This window comes from Micrasema longulum, unplaced genomic scaffold (assembly GCF_059751315.1).
Source record: "Micrasema longulum isolate JH-2025_06_02 unplaced genomic scaffold, ASM5975131v1 h1tg001335l, whole genome shotgun sequence".
Taxonomy (NCBI): domain Eukaryota; kingdom Metazoa; phylum Arthropoda; class Insecta; order Trichoptera; family Brachycentridae; genus Micrasema; species Micrasema longulum.
The window spans coordinates 64,734-80,395 of record NW_028278521.1 but is presented as its reverse complement, the minus strand read 5'-3'; positions in this window follow the sequence as shown (position 1 = coordinate 80,395).

The following is a 15,662-nucleotide window of genomic DNA, read 5'->3' as shown; positions in this document are numbered from 1 at the left end:
CGTTTTTGTATTAAATACTTACAATTTTGCAAATGCAATAAATTGTATTATTTTTTATGGTAAGCGCCGATTTTTTGCCAACGAACTGTATTTATTTACGAGGAAAACAAAAAACAATCCGACACGAGCGTTGACTTAGAGGTTACACACGCGTTGACTTGTGACTACGATACCTTAAGCATGTTCATTATTGTTCATTGTGATCGCTAAAATGCTGTGTTATTTGTGATTGAGAGACAGATCTGTATATCCGACAGGATCTATAACAGGGCTACGGACAGTAGCGAGAAGCTTCATTCGGTAATCATATAAAGGGGGAAAGGGTCAAGACCACATAATGAAAGATACCACAGAATGTAGATAGTTTGATACTGTATCTTTTTTTCCTTACCCGTTAGTTCTTGGCAGAGTAGTTGTGGTCTTATTGGCAAGAAAGAAGCACGTCTCGTGTCGTTAAGATGCACCTTTACCCGCTTCTGTCTCCAGCGCTTCTGGAGGCGTCAATCTTTCTTCGTTATCTTTCTGGAGCGTTCAGATATACAGGACATATTCTAAAACTCAAGATATTTTAAATAGATTTTTAAAAAAGCATGTGTGATTACAAAAATCAGCGCGAAACATTAACTTATAAGTATAACATAAACTTATAAGTAAAGGAAGTATACTGTACTAATTTTTTCTATGGTTATAATGTCCTTTTATGATTTTTTCGAATGCAATGCATATGGAACTGCAAGTGATTGATACACGTACTTAAAAATAAATTAAATATTTATGTATAAAATATATATCTAGAATTACGTGTACTTAATTACTCAAATAATTAAGAAACTGTGTATATCTGTATTATTTGTATCTTTAAAATACATATGTATGTGTAAAACAATGTAATAAATGTATTAAAAATAAAAAATAAATGAGTTGTATATTCCAATAATTTGATTTAAATACAAACCTTTACCTGACATTCTAATGTAAAATCAATATTCGACGCACAAACTGTTTTCCATACGAAAAACGCATTCAGTTTGCTTAAAAAAAAAAAAACAAAAACAGGAGTGTTCTGAAACCGGTTGGCATATTCCATTCGTTTCAGAAATTTTACACTGCTTATTTAAAAGGGTACTAAGGTGTTTTCTAGACCTAGATGTGCAAAATTAACAGTAACAGGGGTGTGATTCTGATTCTAAATCTTCTCGCGGGGGTAGAGAAAGAAGAAAGAGATTTTTTTTATGCGACTACACTTTGCTTTATATATGGCAACACTAATGAATAAACTTTAAAAAATTACGAACATGTGAAACCAAACATGATAATTTTAATTTATAAATATCATTGAAAACGAATATTATTGCATTACCCAAAACACTAAAATAGGTTAAATTGACAAAACCGTTTTCGTTTTTTCTGTTTTTTAAACAGTTTATGTCGAACTATAAAATTTCAAAAACTTTTTGCATGCAAAAAAAAAAAAAAACTTTTTTTCCTCACAAAAAGATTCTGAATACCCCAGGGTAGTTTATTTATAAACTTTTGGTGGATCTGATGCAGATGAATGCATAGGAGCTGGCAGCAAATAAAGAAATGTAGCCTTTGATTTTGCTTTTCTACTTTTCAAAAAAAAAAACTGAAAGAATTGAAGAAACGTGGGTTTTCAAACAAAAGCCGAATGATGAATGTTAAGCAGTGTGAAAATTGGCTACAAACCAGCCAATGACAAATCATTAGTCCTGTAAACGCGTAAACATCAGTTCTTTCTCTTGAACGCTATCCATTTCTTTTGTAATAAGTTTTGTAATTTTAATAACTACCTTAACGTGTGTCTTGTCCTCCAGTATCGTTTATAAAAAATTGGACAAATTAAAAATACTGTTGATTAAACAAACTGTTTCTTAAAAAGGGTAAAAATTATTTTTTATTTTACAATATTTTGAGTATGTTCAAATGTTCGTACATATGTGGAATTTCACTCCTTAGGGAGTTGTTAAGATCGTAGATTGATTAGTAATTGAATAAATTAAATAATCGAATGAATCAATTGAATGAATCATTTATTTCCGACATTCCATAGATAATACAGATAAGCGTTTTGATTATTGCGGCCTATGGTCACTCAAAACCATGGAAGGAGGTGCCAATTTATTTTCGCATTGCGCCTACACCACCCTCTAAGGATATCAAGCAGATTTTTCAGAAAATAAATTCAATCAATTCATTCATTCACTTATTCATTCAATTACTAATTCATTCGAATTAATTATTACATTCGGACTTTCATTCTCATGAATTTGGTAATCGAATGCGATCGATTATTTTCATTCAAATTAATCATCTCTCATTAACATATGATGTTACAACATGGGCAGAATGGGTTACATTACACAGTGTGGAATGTGGCCATTTAATCCATAAACCAGCCAATGACAAGTCATAAGCTCTGTAGATAGCAAGACTTCCATATTCACTTCACACAATGTTTTTCCTCCATGTTGCAATAAATTGAGGAATTTATTATTGTTTTAAATATTCCTTATAACTACGCTTTTTTAAAAATATTTTAAAACTGGTTTTTTGGATTGGGACGGAATGAAGTTGTCAAATTGTAAATGAATTTACGCTTGCGTAGGTGACACCTCCTGGGAGGAGAGGAGGTAATCCAAAGGTAAAAAAGGGGGGGTTATCTCAATTTATATTCATAGGAAATGCGAGCTGAAGATCTAATTTCCCTCCCGCTTTGGGTGGGTATGAAAGGTAGGCGAAATCTCGGAAAATTCTTTAAGTACCACCAAATTCCACCACGCGTGAATACGGTGTGGAATATGGCAAATAAAGTTATAACATATTATAATACACTATGTAACTCGATGCTGCATGTTCTAGATAGTTTTTTTTAATAAATTGCTTGCAAAATGACTACAAAATTACACAATTTTGCATATATTTGGGGGTCATGGTTCATTGATCGATGACACACATACGTGCTAAATAATTTCACGTAAAATAAAGTCTAAAGACCCCAAAAAGAACTTCAACCAGTATAACCAAGTGGATTGCTACACAGGACCACAAAAAAATTCTGATACACTCCAGGCTATGCAGTGATTCCAACACAAAATATATTTCTAATTTCTCTCTGATTTTTAGTGTAATATTTCTTTTGTATACCTTTATTATTATTATGTTCGATTCTAAACTTGTAAATTCACAATTTGTTCGCCTTAGAGTAGACTATTAGTTGAGCGACAAATTGTGAATTGTAAACAAAGAGTACTGAATATTATTCAACAGTATATATTGAGAACGGTAGTGGTTACACACATCAATAGAGACATTTACCCAAGCGTCAACCACAATCATAATACAAGATACTCTAATAGGGATCTGATACTAAGTGAAGGGGTCAACACTGTTCTGGCATCGAGACAACACTATTACGTAGGCAAAACGGTCCTTAACCTTTTGCCAGAATCGTGGAAAGACGGGAGTGTTGTCAAGTAACGGAAGGTGTTGACCTCGCTCTTTCATGACATTGGTCGTAGGGAGTCAGAAAAGTTGATGCATGCCACGGATTGGAGAATCTTACTGGATATCAAAAATAAAATATAAAAAATAAAGAATATTTTTTTTTTTGAATGACAACCATGAAGTTTCGCATAAATAAATTGTTTATGTTTTTATGAATGTATGTATGTGCATGCGCATGGGTGTATGTACGTGTGTGTGTATGTACATGTGTATATATATATGTGTGTTTACATGTGTATGTCTGTATGTATATGAATCAAAATCTGTATCCGAATAAGTTTATATTTTGTTTGTCTGTGCTCTATATAAATTTGTTAACTATTATAATATATTAAAATGTAATTGCCTAGCTTGGAACGGGGTATGTACCCTTGTTAGCTGGGCAAAGTAAATTTTAAAATTTAAAAATTAAAAAAAAAAAAAATGTAAAAAAAAAGTAAAAAATTCGTATGGGTATATGTAAATTGTTTACTTTCTGTATCTTGTTTCTCTTCACTTCAATTTATAATCTTAATAATAAATAAATAAAATAAGAGATGATGTGATAAGTCTTACGCTTCATGTGTCAGTTTGGAAACAATGTATTTGGTTACGCCACATGTACACACATATTTATATATATCTAGCACATTTGTTAGGATGAGGCGTTCGGATTTGTTTACTACCTACGGGGACCCTGGTTAAGATGTTGCATTTTCCTACCGTGGGTACCTATATTGTTCCAGCGCCAGAACAACGACTGAACCGACCGTGTGCACATGTGATTTCTCATATTGTCATCACGATCGCAAAAATATATTTTGCCATCACTAAGTATTAAATCTACTGTGTGTATAATTCGTCAAGTGCCCCTCCTTCCTGACAGCAAGGTTGGATCTGATCCTGATTGCCGCGATAGAAGAACCAGCAATAGAGGGGCCAGAACCTAGAATAAGGTAGGAATTGCAATCATTGTATTAAGAGTTCTGTAGCAAAGTGAACAAAGGATAACGCATACCGAGAATCGGCAATTTTCGAGCGTGCAACTGCTAACGGGCAAGTATTATTATTGCAGTGTAAAACCCCCGTTATAATAAGTATTTCTCGTCCACCCTGTGACTCTGCCAGAAATCTAACCTCAAAAGCAAGATAGCAAAACGCGCTGATAACTACACTGTAAGGCAAACCATTTCCTTTTAAGATTTTTTACCTAATAGTAGCCATCATTTTAGTCGAAAAAACTCGTCCAGGGTTCTAATTTTCCTTCTATTTCACACCCAAAAACGTTTTTTTTCTGGACATAGAATATACAGTTACTAACAATATTAGCCTAATAACAACCAGCTAAAAAATAAAATGTAAAGACAATGTTCGTTGGAAGATGTTGTTCATCGTACGTGTATTATATATTTAAAAAAATATTAAACATGTATTATATGAACAAGCGTCCACGTGTCCGCGTTGCACGCGTCGGACGGATCGCATCAAGCGAATTTTAAAATAGGGAATTATCACTTTTAAAAATAAAAATAAAAAAATAATAAGAGTCTATGAAATACTGTCAAGAAAATTAAGTAAAAAAAAAAATTTACAATCTATTTGTAGCATCAAAAATGTTTTTAATTTGTAATTTTGAATTCCCGCAAAAATGGTCATTGCATTGGCTACGCCGCGCGCCGCTAAAACGTCACGATTCATGTTCCATATCAGCTTTGCTCCAAACCATTCAAAGTTTTATACAAAATCGTCACGAATACTTTCTAATGACATATTTTTTTTATTAAAGTTATATATGAAAATATTTCTTCACAATATCCATATTGATTTGGATAGTTCAACTAAATATTATAAATCCATTTCATATATTTTTATCGGTTTTCGTAGCACGTGATATTTCCCTATTCTTTATATCGTAAGTAATACAAGTGCGTCCACTGATCCGTATCGGACGGAACGCACGCATCGGCCCGTCAGTAATGACGACGCAATTATTTAGAAGGGTGACTATTCCGATGAGTGCCGATCTGGAGCGTGCGGCCGCGGTCTCAATTTGGAACGAACACTATATTCCTTTACTGTCATACTGGAAAATTAGAAAAAGGTGATTGTGCTGACCATGTGTATTTGATTGATCACATATTGTCAATACTGCAGTGAGGGGTACTATTATGGCTTTTAAAATGTCCATGTTTTGTTATTTTTGCGGTTTGATTGTAGAGATATATTTATTTTTGCTTAATTAGTTTTCGAAAAATGATAGTGAATATGCAAAACTACAAAAAAAGAGACAGGTCTTTATGAACAGCTTCAAAAAAGGGGTGGGTGCTTTCATTATAACACAAAATAATCATCATACCCCTTTCCGAACACTGAGTTAATAGACTAAATGCAGTGTATTTAAATTATTTGTTACTTGAAAGTAAGCTGATCAGTCCTACACATCAGGTGCCAGTCCAGGAACAATGAAATATTGCAGATTAAACTATTTTTAAATTCAATATTTTATATCCACCCTGCCAGAATTCAAACACAGAACCTCAAAAATGGAAGGCGAATATGCCAACCACTACCTACATAACGAGGTTGGCTTGTTCCCACTCGATTTCCTTTTTCTAGATTTTTACATGAGAGTAGGCATCTAGTTGAAAACACTCGCCCCGTGTTCTGATTCTATTTCACACACACAACTGTATTCTTCATTTTAGAATTACTGTTATTTAAATACTGAAGAAACGTCTCTGGTTTTACATATTAAAGGCTTATGCAAAATAATTTCCTTCCTTCGGGTCCTTTGAAAAAAGTTCGCCAAAACTTCCGGGCCTATGCCCGAGGCACGAGGAAACAAAATTCATCTCTCTTTTTATTTACCTAAAATGGTAACCTGTGGAACCTTGTGTTATTTGCATGTTGAAATATTCAGAAGGAACAAGAAACTTAGGTAAATATTGATAAATCTGCCACTAAATAGAAATTAGCTCATTCTTTTTTTCTGTTTTTTTTATAAATTATACATGATTATGCAAATGTATGCTTATTCTGAATTGCTTGATAAGTTGGAACGATTGTTAAATGTTTTTGTTTATTTATTTATTTATACATAACCATTTTTTTGAATATTCATTTATTTCCCGCCAAACCGTAAAAGCAGTTTTTTTCCAAGGATTTTTCTATTTTAATATTAAAGTAACACAATATAATGTACACATAAAAAAAATCTTAAATATATGAACAAAATAAAAATTAAAAATAAAATATAAATAAATCAAGTCTTTTTTTGATACCGAGATTACGAAAAACAATAAACAAACACAGTTTTAAAGTGTCTGGTTTTATCTATTTTTCACATTAAACTTAGAATTGACGAAAAAGATTTTTAAAACTTATTTAACTCAATTTTTATTTATTTTACTCCTTTTTCTTTCACCTGGGAGTCTATTTACTATGCGTGGGAGTATAAACGCCCTGGTCTTCTCTCCATACGCATTTGTTTGTGTACGTCATATCTTTAATCTTGACAAATCCGACCACATAACCAAATATCGCACGCAACTACACTGGCTCAGTATTAGTCATAGAAAAAACGTTCACATTCCATCACTTCTTTACAATATTTTTAATTATCCCACTTCACCTAATTATCTGAAAGAGCTCTTCCAACTTATATAACAGCATGGGCTATCTATTCGTTCTAGCAACGAGAGAACCCTTTCGATATCCATTTACCGCTCTAATTTTGTCACCTCCTCTTTCACAGTAGTAACCGCTCAGTTTTGGATTAAGTCCTCTTATAAAAAGCAAAAAAATGGTTTAAAATTTGGCAGTTAAATTGTTAAATTTCAATCTTCATCTTAATTTTCAGTTCCACGAAAGTTTGCTCGTATTACACAAAGTTTACCTTAAATAAAGTCTACATTTTCTAGCTGTGAGGCTTCTAGATTAAGCATACTGATACCATACAAAATAGATCTCTTACTTTTGCAGCCGTGCGCCAAAGAATCTTATCAAAAGATTAGATAAGTATCATGGATTGAAACTTTTCTAGAACTTGTACGTCGTATCCTTAAATATATATACTCTTACTACACGTTTATATTTAGTACACGAAATAACTATTTCATATCTACATTAACTATACCTTTATATATGCGACTTAATTATATTTACTTAAAATCGAGATATTTTTTGACATACACAATTTAATATACTGCAGAAATATGAAACAAAGGATAAAGTGATTTTTTTTCCGTTTTATTTCAACTTTCGTTACAAAATATATGCCAAATAAAATCAAAATAGGAAACATAAGTTTGTTAAAAAAAGCAGTTTTATTATGGACAAGTTAAAAGTAGCTCGCTAGCACAAGTGCCTTTTACAAATTGTTGGTGTAGTAGATACTTCATCCTTACTTATTTAACCTGTCCGGCTGAATCATATCCTGCCACCGATGCGATGGATATCACCTTGTAATTAGCCACAATTAGGTTTCCAGAAGTGCAGCCTTCTCTCATGAGCAGGCATATCAGTAGATGGCCGTCTTTCAGGGTTACGCCGCAGTCACACAAGATATCATCAGCAGAGAGGTACAAAGTACAAAAAATAAAGAAAGTTTTGTGTAGTTTGAATGACCGATTAAGTTTTTAAAAGTTCCAGGAAGGACTGTATTTACTAGAGGGTTGTCAGTTTTAGTGTAGTAATGTTGTATAATAACTAGCTTGTAAAATATGAAATGTGCAAGAGTTTGATTATTAATTGAAAGATTGTACTATTATTGGTATTGTTAGTCAAATATTTATTTCTGCATTCCTTTTCTTTTTATTTTTTGTTTTTTTTTTTACAATATACATAAGAGGTAAAACAGAGTATTAAAAAAATAAAGGATAATTACGTAGCAATGAAATACATATGAATGGTAAAAATAGTAAACAAAATATCCCACAAAGGCATGGCCTGTTCGTGGGTATACAAGAAAATCTTAATGAATTTTTGCTCCTATAATAAAAAGACAGTCAAAATTTTTTTAAGTGTACGCTTTTATCATTCAGTTATTTAAAATGAACTGTTTTATTCTGCTCAATTTAGGTTTTACCGAGTTAGGTAGACAGTGTGTATTCCAGAAAAATCTATTACCTTAAAATAATATCACTTTGAAAAATTTAGTAGATTGTAGAAGAAAAATCTTTAACAAATTAAAATTATTATTATTTTACTTAAATACATATATTTATATATTTTTTAGGCTGTTTTTAGTGGACTCGTGGGGTTCGTATAGTTTAAATACTTCAGTAATAAATATTACATGGTGTGAAAAAGAATGCATTTAATGTAGTATGGGTCTTAAGTTCATAAGGAGTTTGGAAGGAGAAAGGAAGTGGATCCAGGAAAAAATATAATTAAATGAAGGGAAATTAGGGTTTTAAGATCTTCTATAATATTATTTTTGTTTAAAGCATTAACTTTGAGGTCAAACATTTTAACTAATGTTAGTAAATAGGGGTACAGTTACCGATTTTTTTGTCTACCGATTTGGAGACGTATCTGTCTCTTCGTCAGTACATTCACAACATCAAAATGCAAATACTTAAATGCACTATCATCACTGTATTGTACACAATCATTGCCAAATATATTTAAATATAGCACCCTTTTTTTATTTAAAAATTAGAAATCGTGTAACTTTCAACTTCCAGCACCCCTCTTCCAAAATTGAACTAATCCTCAGTGAAATCAATAACCAGAAAGTTATTGCCTCCACAAAGAAAGTGCTGGGAAAGAAGATGAAATTGATGTCGAAGTTGTCGAAGCAGACGCGGGACCATCAGCTAGTGAAACATTTCCCGGCCTTGAAACTGCATTGAAGTGGATGGAGCGTCAGCCCGAGTGTGACCACATGCAACTTCTCACTGCCAAGCAGAAGCGCGACTTGGCTGCCCGAAAACGGATGAAGAGAGTCAAACAGCCCACTTTGACTGAGATGTTTAGTAAGCAATGACTTTCATTTACAGTACAGTGCGTAAATACTGTACAATTGTACAGTTGGGTAGGCCGATATTTTTTTTCCTAATTTTGAAATGAAAGGGGTCTAAAAAGTTGCCTTTTGGATTACTCGGAATGCAAAAAAAATATATATACTTCTTTTGGCCCTCAACCAGAGATTGAAATTTTCGAAAAATTTAATTTTAATTTTAAAAGTAAGAAAATCAGTCAAATTATATTTTATAATGTGCATTAAACCTTAAGAATCTAAGGGCGTGAATTGCAGTTTTTTTTTTGTAATAAATGGGTAGCATTGTTTTAATGAGCCATTGTTTTCGTCAAGCAAGGCGCTCAACGGAATTAAGTGTAAACTTTTTGCATTTCGGAAGTTTTAAAATGTGTTCGAATTTGTAATGTGATTAAATTAGACTAATGAAAAAAAACTTTTATCGATATTGATAAATAACAAAATGTTCAGAGAGTTATAAACTTAAAACATTGGTTGAGAGCCAAAAGTAGTATGGAACATTTATTAAATAATTTTTATGCTTAATGTGATCCAAAATGCAACTTTTTAGACCCCTTTTACTTTGATGTCAAAAAAAAATAAAAAAAACTTTGTACATGTTAAAAAGTTTTCTTTTCATTTGATTAATTAAAGCTCTTTTTTTTTTAAATAGTTTTTTCTCCCATTTTTCAACATACACACAGAAATGAATTGAAATAGACCCCCTTTTTGGAAAAAATCTAACACAAATTTAAAATTTATTATATAAATAAAACACGAGTGATACTTTAATCCGCAAATTTGGAATATCCAGTGACCGGTTTCATCGCTTTCGCGACATCTTCGAGACTGGTATCTTTATTAAAGAGTTAAATGTATTTATACAGAACTGAGGTAAGGATAGATAATTCAAAGTTATATGTTAGTGAATAAAATAAAGTTATTTTTATCTTAAGGATCATTATCAACAAATTTTCTTTGGATTAACTAATGAATAGATGTCGCGAAAGCGATGAAACCGGTCACTGGATATTCCAAATTTGTGGATTAAAGTATCACCCGTGTTTTATTTATAAAATAAATTACAATGAACTTCCATCAAGAATTTTCACTTACAAACTTAAATGTTTTACAAATTTAAACAATGACATTTTAACTTATCTTAGCTTACCTAACTCTTTATTTTTTAAATATTTAAATAAACCGTTTTGAGAATTTTAAAGTATTTTTTTCCATTAAATTGTTTTATTGTCAACTTTTCCTTGTCCACATTGAACCAAAAAACAAATGTTTTGATCAATTAGTGTTTATTGTACCCACATCTTCAGTTGAATTCGCTTTACACAGAGAATTTGATAGCTGTCCAGAGTCTCCATGTTTGACGTAGTGACTCCGGACACTGAAATCTGAAAATAAAATAATAGCATAAATACGATAATCGTAATGTGCTTCACCTGTTCTTTAAATTTTTACTTGTTTTGGGATTACGTTTTATTTTTCTTCACAAATTTTCGTAAACTTAAATAATATAGAAAAAAGTGTTCGGAGTCACCCCGTTCTACTCTACATCACGTTGACTGCCTAATCTTGTACAAATTACTTAATAAATTGGAACAATTACAACACGGTGTTAACGTTTTAAGAATATAAAATATTTACATGAATATTATCAACATGGAGCAGTTTTCATCAACTAAAAGCATTCAATAAAATTTGAGTTAATGTAACTAACGCAACACGTTTCTCTTGTATTTCGTCGTTTTACTATAGAACCCTTAAGATAATTTACTATCACAAAGCTACAGGGCTGTTTTGTTTAACATATAGATTGAATCATAAACGTTGTATTTTCAATTCCATTAATGCTTAAATTAAATTTTGTGGCATTTTAGCAGTGAAATAAATTCAATTTTACACAAAAACCACAATTTATGACTAAACGCCCCCTGGGGAGAGATAAATGAAATATCATTGTAAATAACGGTAAGCGTTATAATTGACTAATTAAGCGTTATGGTCTCAGTAACTCGAGTAATGTTCTAGTTAATGAAAAACTTAAGCAATATAACTTATAAATAGGCGATCAAGACAAATATATATTTATGATTTTTTAAATTTATTTCAACAGAAAGGGAAAACATTTTTGAGAAGGGAATATGGAAGTCTAGGCATTTACAGGGTTTATGACCTGTCATTGGCTGATTTAAGTGGCCACTTTGTAACATTCACCATTCTGCCCATATGTGAACATCCACATTTCCTCAACTCTTCCATCTGTTGACTTTTGTGAAGTGAAAAAGCTGAAACCATTATCACGTGGGTCACGTTTCGTTACCACTACTACTTCTTCTACTACCATCACGCCATTTCTCTGTAAGGGTAGGCAGAAAAAATGGACCGCCACACAAGTCTATCCTAGCAAACATTCCTAGCTTCTTCCACATTCATACATCTAGTCACACATGCCCTTCGGTTCTGTCTGCTTTTGATATGACCAGACTTAAGATTTTGGTTTATCTGATCATGCCACGTCTTCCTTGGTCGTCGTCGTCTAACGTTGCCGTTAATTTTTGCCATATATACTTGTTTTACCATTCTTTCGTCGTCCATTCGCTCTACGTGACCAAACCATCTCAGAGACCCTTTCTTAATCTTATCAATTATACTTGTCTCAGATTTACACTCTCGCCTGATTTCATCATTCGTAGCCCTGTCATACATTGATTTCCCACACATTCGTCTAAGAGATCGCATTTCAATCGCGTTCACTCGGCTTTCATCCTTCCTCTGCCAGTTCTATGTTTCACTTCCATACATAAGTGTTGGGACTCCGTTGTGCACTGCCAGTTTAGCTTCGATTGATATATTTTTATTAGAAATAACTGTGCTTAGTGCTCCGTCCATTTTGTTGCCCGCATTCACTCTTCTTTCAACATCTTTTTCTACTCTTCCATCTCTTGAAAACATGCTTTCCAGATACACAAATTCTTCTACTTGCTCGAGACATTCGTTGTTTACATTTATTATGCAGTCAGTAACCTCACTTCCCTTTCAAATACTCGTACCATACCTTTTGACTTACTTTCTAGAGACTATTTTTTGCAAATCCTCGTTGCTGCTTGTTAATAGAACTGCATCAGCAGCATACAACAAGCAGCTTACTAAAAAAATATCAATTTTTACTCGAATGCCCATACATTATATTGTTGTCTTTTATACAGTTGTTTATGTATAGATTAAACAACCATGGTTACATTAAATATCCCTGTTTCGCGCCTTTTGAGATCGCAAACCAAGATGTGATATGTCTATTATTGTTTGATTAAAATATATTTTTACCGTTTGCATTTGTATATTTTAAAAATTGTACATATTCACCGTTTTTAATATAAAACCCTCTTGAGAAATAAATCAAAACCTACTAAGGGGCGTTTAAAACATTTGTTATTTAAATAAATAAATAAAACTTTAAATTTTAAATTTAGTTTTGCAAAGTAAATAAGCCTTGTCAATTTGTTCCATAAAAAAATATTTCATAGTTTTAACGATCTTTTTGTCAAAAAAATAATTTATCTAGTTTATATTTTTATGAATATTTTTGTTTTTTATTTTGTTTATTATGTTAATTATAATTAGGTTAATTGGTTTAATTACGTTTTTTTTATTGTTCTTATTTTGTTAATTTTTTTAACTTTGTTAAATATATTTCATAACTTTGTTAAATATTATTATATTAGACATGTTTCACATTTTTGTAAAATGTTTCCTTCGGCACGGGACACCCCAGTGAGGGAACATTATTCTTAATAAAAAAAAAGAATACAAACAATGTTAAAGTATAAATAAATAAATAAAATATAGATGTACAATATTATAATATCTATATACGGAACATTATTATAAAATCGTGCTGATGAACGAGCCAAGGTTAATTTAATAATTTGTTTCTCCTTGTTCTCCCTCACACCTCACACCACACACCCCTCAAGAACTAAACGAACTAGAGACACAAATGACAAAAATATACGAAAAATACAAATTATACGAATGATACGAAGACACAAATGATATCATGATGCAAAAGATGCGGAGGTTCGATGACAATAAGCCGAATGAGCCAAATGAGCTAAAGATACATTCGTTCAATTGAACTACTTAAAAGATTCAGTCACTTTGATGATTCAGGTCAATTGATACGTATCCTCACGGTGACAGGGTCTTATCCAGTTCTACCGCAATGGACAAACACAATAATGGTACAAGTACATTAGTGATGAATCAAGAGTACGATTGATTTAATTTATTTGTTACAAAATATTTTACACGTTAATCAAGATTTCAAAAATTATGCTACACAAAAATAGAATGAATATGAATGAGAGGATGAAAAGAGATATGAATGTTTAAACACGGGCAGAATGGTAAATGTAACAGTGTGATAAGTGATCACTCAACCCAGTTTTGTAAACGTCTTTGATTTTATATTCCCTTCTAAAAAATATCTGGTTGAATTATCAATCAAATATTTTCAGGCGCTTATCCCCTTGACACGGATTATTCTTAAGATTTACGTTATAAAAGTTAAGCATGATCTTAGATTTTTTCACAAAGGTCGTGGCTTATCAATATTATTCACAAACGTGCCGAGGAGCAACCCGTGTCACATTATGACATGTCCCCGAGATGTCTTGCCTTGTTGAAAATCGTTATTTACGCACTTATTTTTTTGTAATCTTTTTGTTTTGATTTATACAATAACATGTTTTTATTACTCAGACCTTAAGTTAGTAAACACCCTAATTTAAAAAAATATTATTAATATTTAAACATTTACTTTGTGGTCAAAAAATTTACTAAATGTGGTTAATAATGTTATATAGCCACGTTACAATTTTTCTTTGTCTACCGGTTCGAGACGTACCCGTCTTTTTATCAGGAATTTAATTACACAAACATGCAAATATAACATATATAAATAATTCAAAAGTATTCACGGCAGTATTATCTAATAAGAGTATGTTTTCTTAATATAAACATGTTGGTTTTATATTTTTGCCCAAACTTTGGTGAAGGTATATAGTAGAATTTGCTTGTTAGTGTAATAAGTATTCAGATGAAGAGACAGGTACGTCTTAAAACCGGTAGATACAGAGTTTTTTTTCGCTACGGCTTACTTAATTTTGATTTTACAAAGCAAATGGGAAAAATATTGTCTCGAAAACAGAACGGTTAATCCACAGTAGATACGGTATTTTCATTTAAATTTCACGTCGCTACAATTAACCGCTATAAAATTTGATTTTACTTGTACGAAGAGAACCAAAAATTTTTTCTTGAAAATAACGAAGTTGACCGAAAAATTTGTTTCTAGAATAAAGCGGTGACATTTACGTCACTACGACTAGCCGTTATGGAGGAGTTTTTGTGACAGACAAAAAAATTTAAAAATACATTAACATTTATCTTCAGTTTTATGATATAAGGATAATCACACAAATTCACTGATTTTTAGATGTCACCCGAATCAACATCGTCATTTAAAACATTACGTTCAAAGGAAGGTGATCAGAACGCACTAGAATATTTTTACCACAAATTGCGAAGCCTTCACCCCAAAGGTGAAAAATTGATTTCATTATTTCTCCCATTGAGGTCGGCGGTAAATTTAGAAATGAGAATGGTTCTATTTTTACACCTTCATTCAGGCTTGAATCATACTCACAAAGGCCTTAAAAAGCACCTTTTTCAAAGTATTGTTAATAAATATCAAGAAACCAAAATACATATTTTCTAGTTTCTCAAAGTGTATGTCAATAAAAATTTAAAGATTGAGAATTTAAATTATTTAAAAAAATTACTTTAATTGCCTCTTTTGTGAAGTTATTTTATTGTTAAATTTTATTGTTTTGTTTTTCTTTTACAATATACATAAAAGGTAAAACAGAGTATTAAAAACATAAAGGATAATTACATAGCAATAATATACATATTAACGGTAAAAATAGTAAACAAAAGTCCCACAAAGGCACGGCCTGTTCGTGGATATACAAAAAATGTTTATGAATTTTTGGTCCTATAATAAATAGACAGGTATAATATTTTTGAGTAATATAAGAAAGAGAAAAGAAAATATTCTGTAAAAGATTAAAAGGTACTTTTTTATTTCATAGTAATTAAA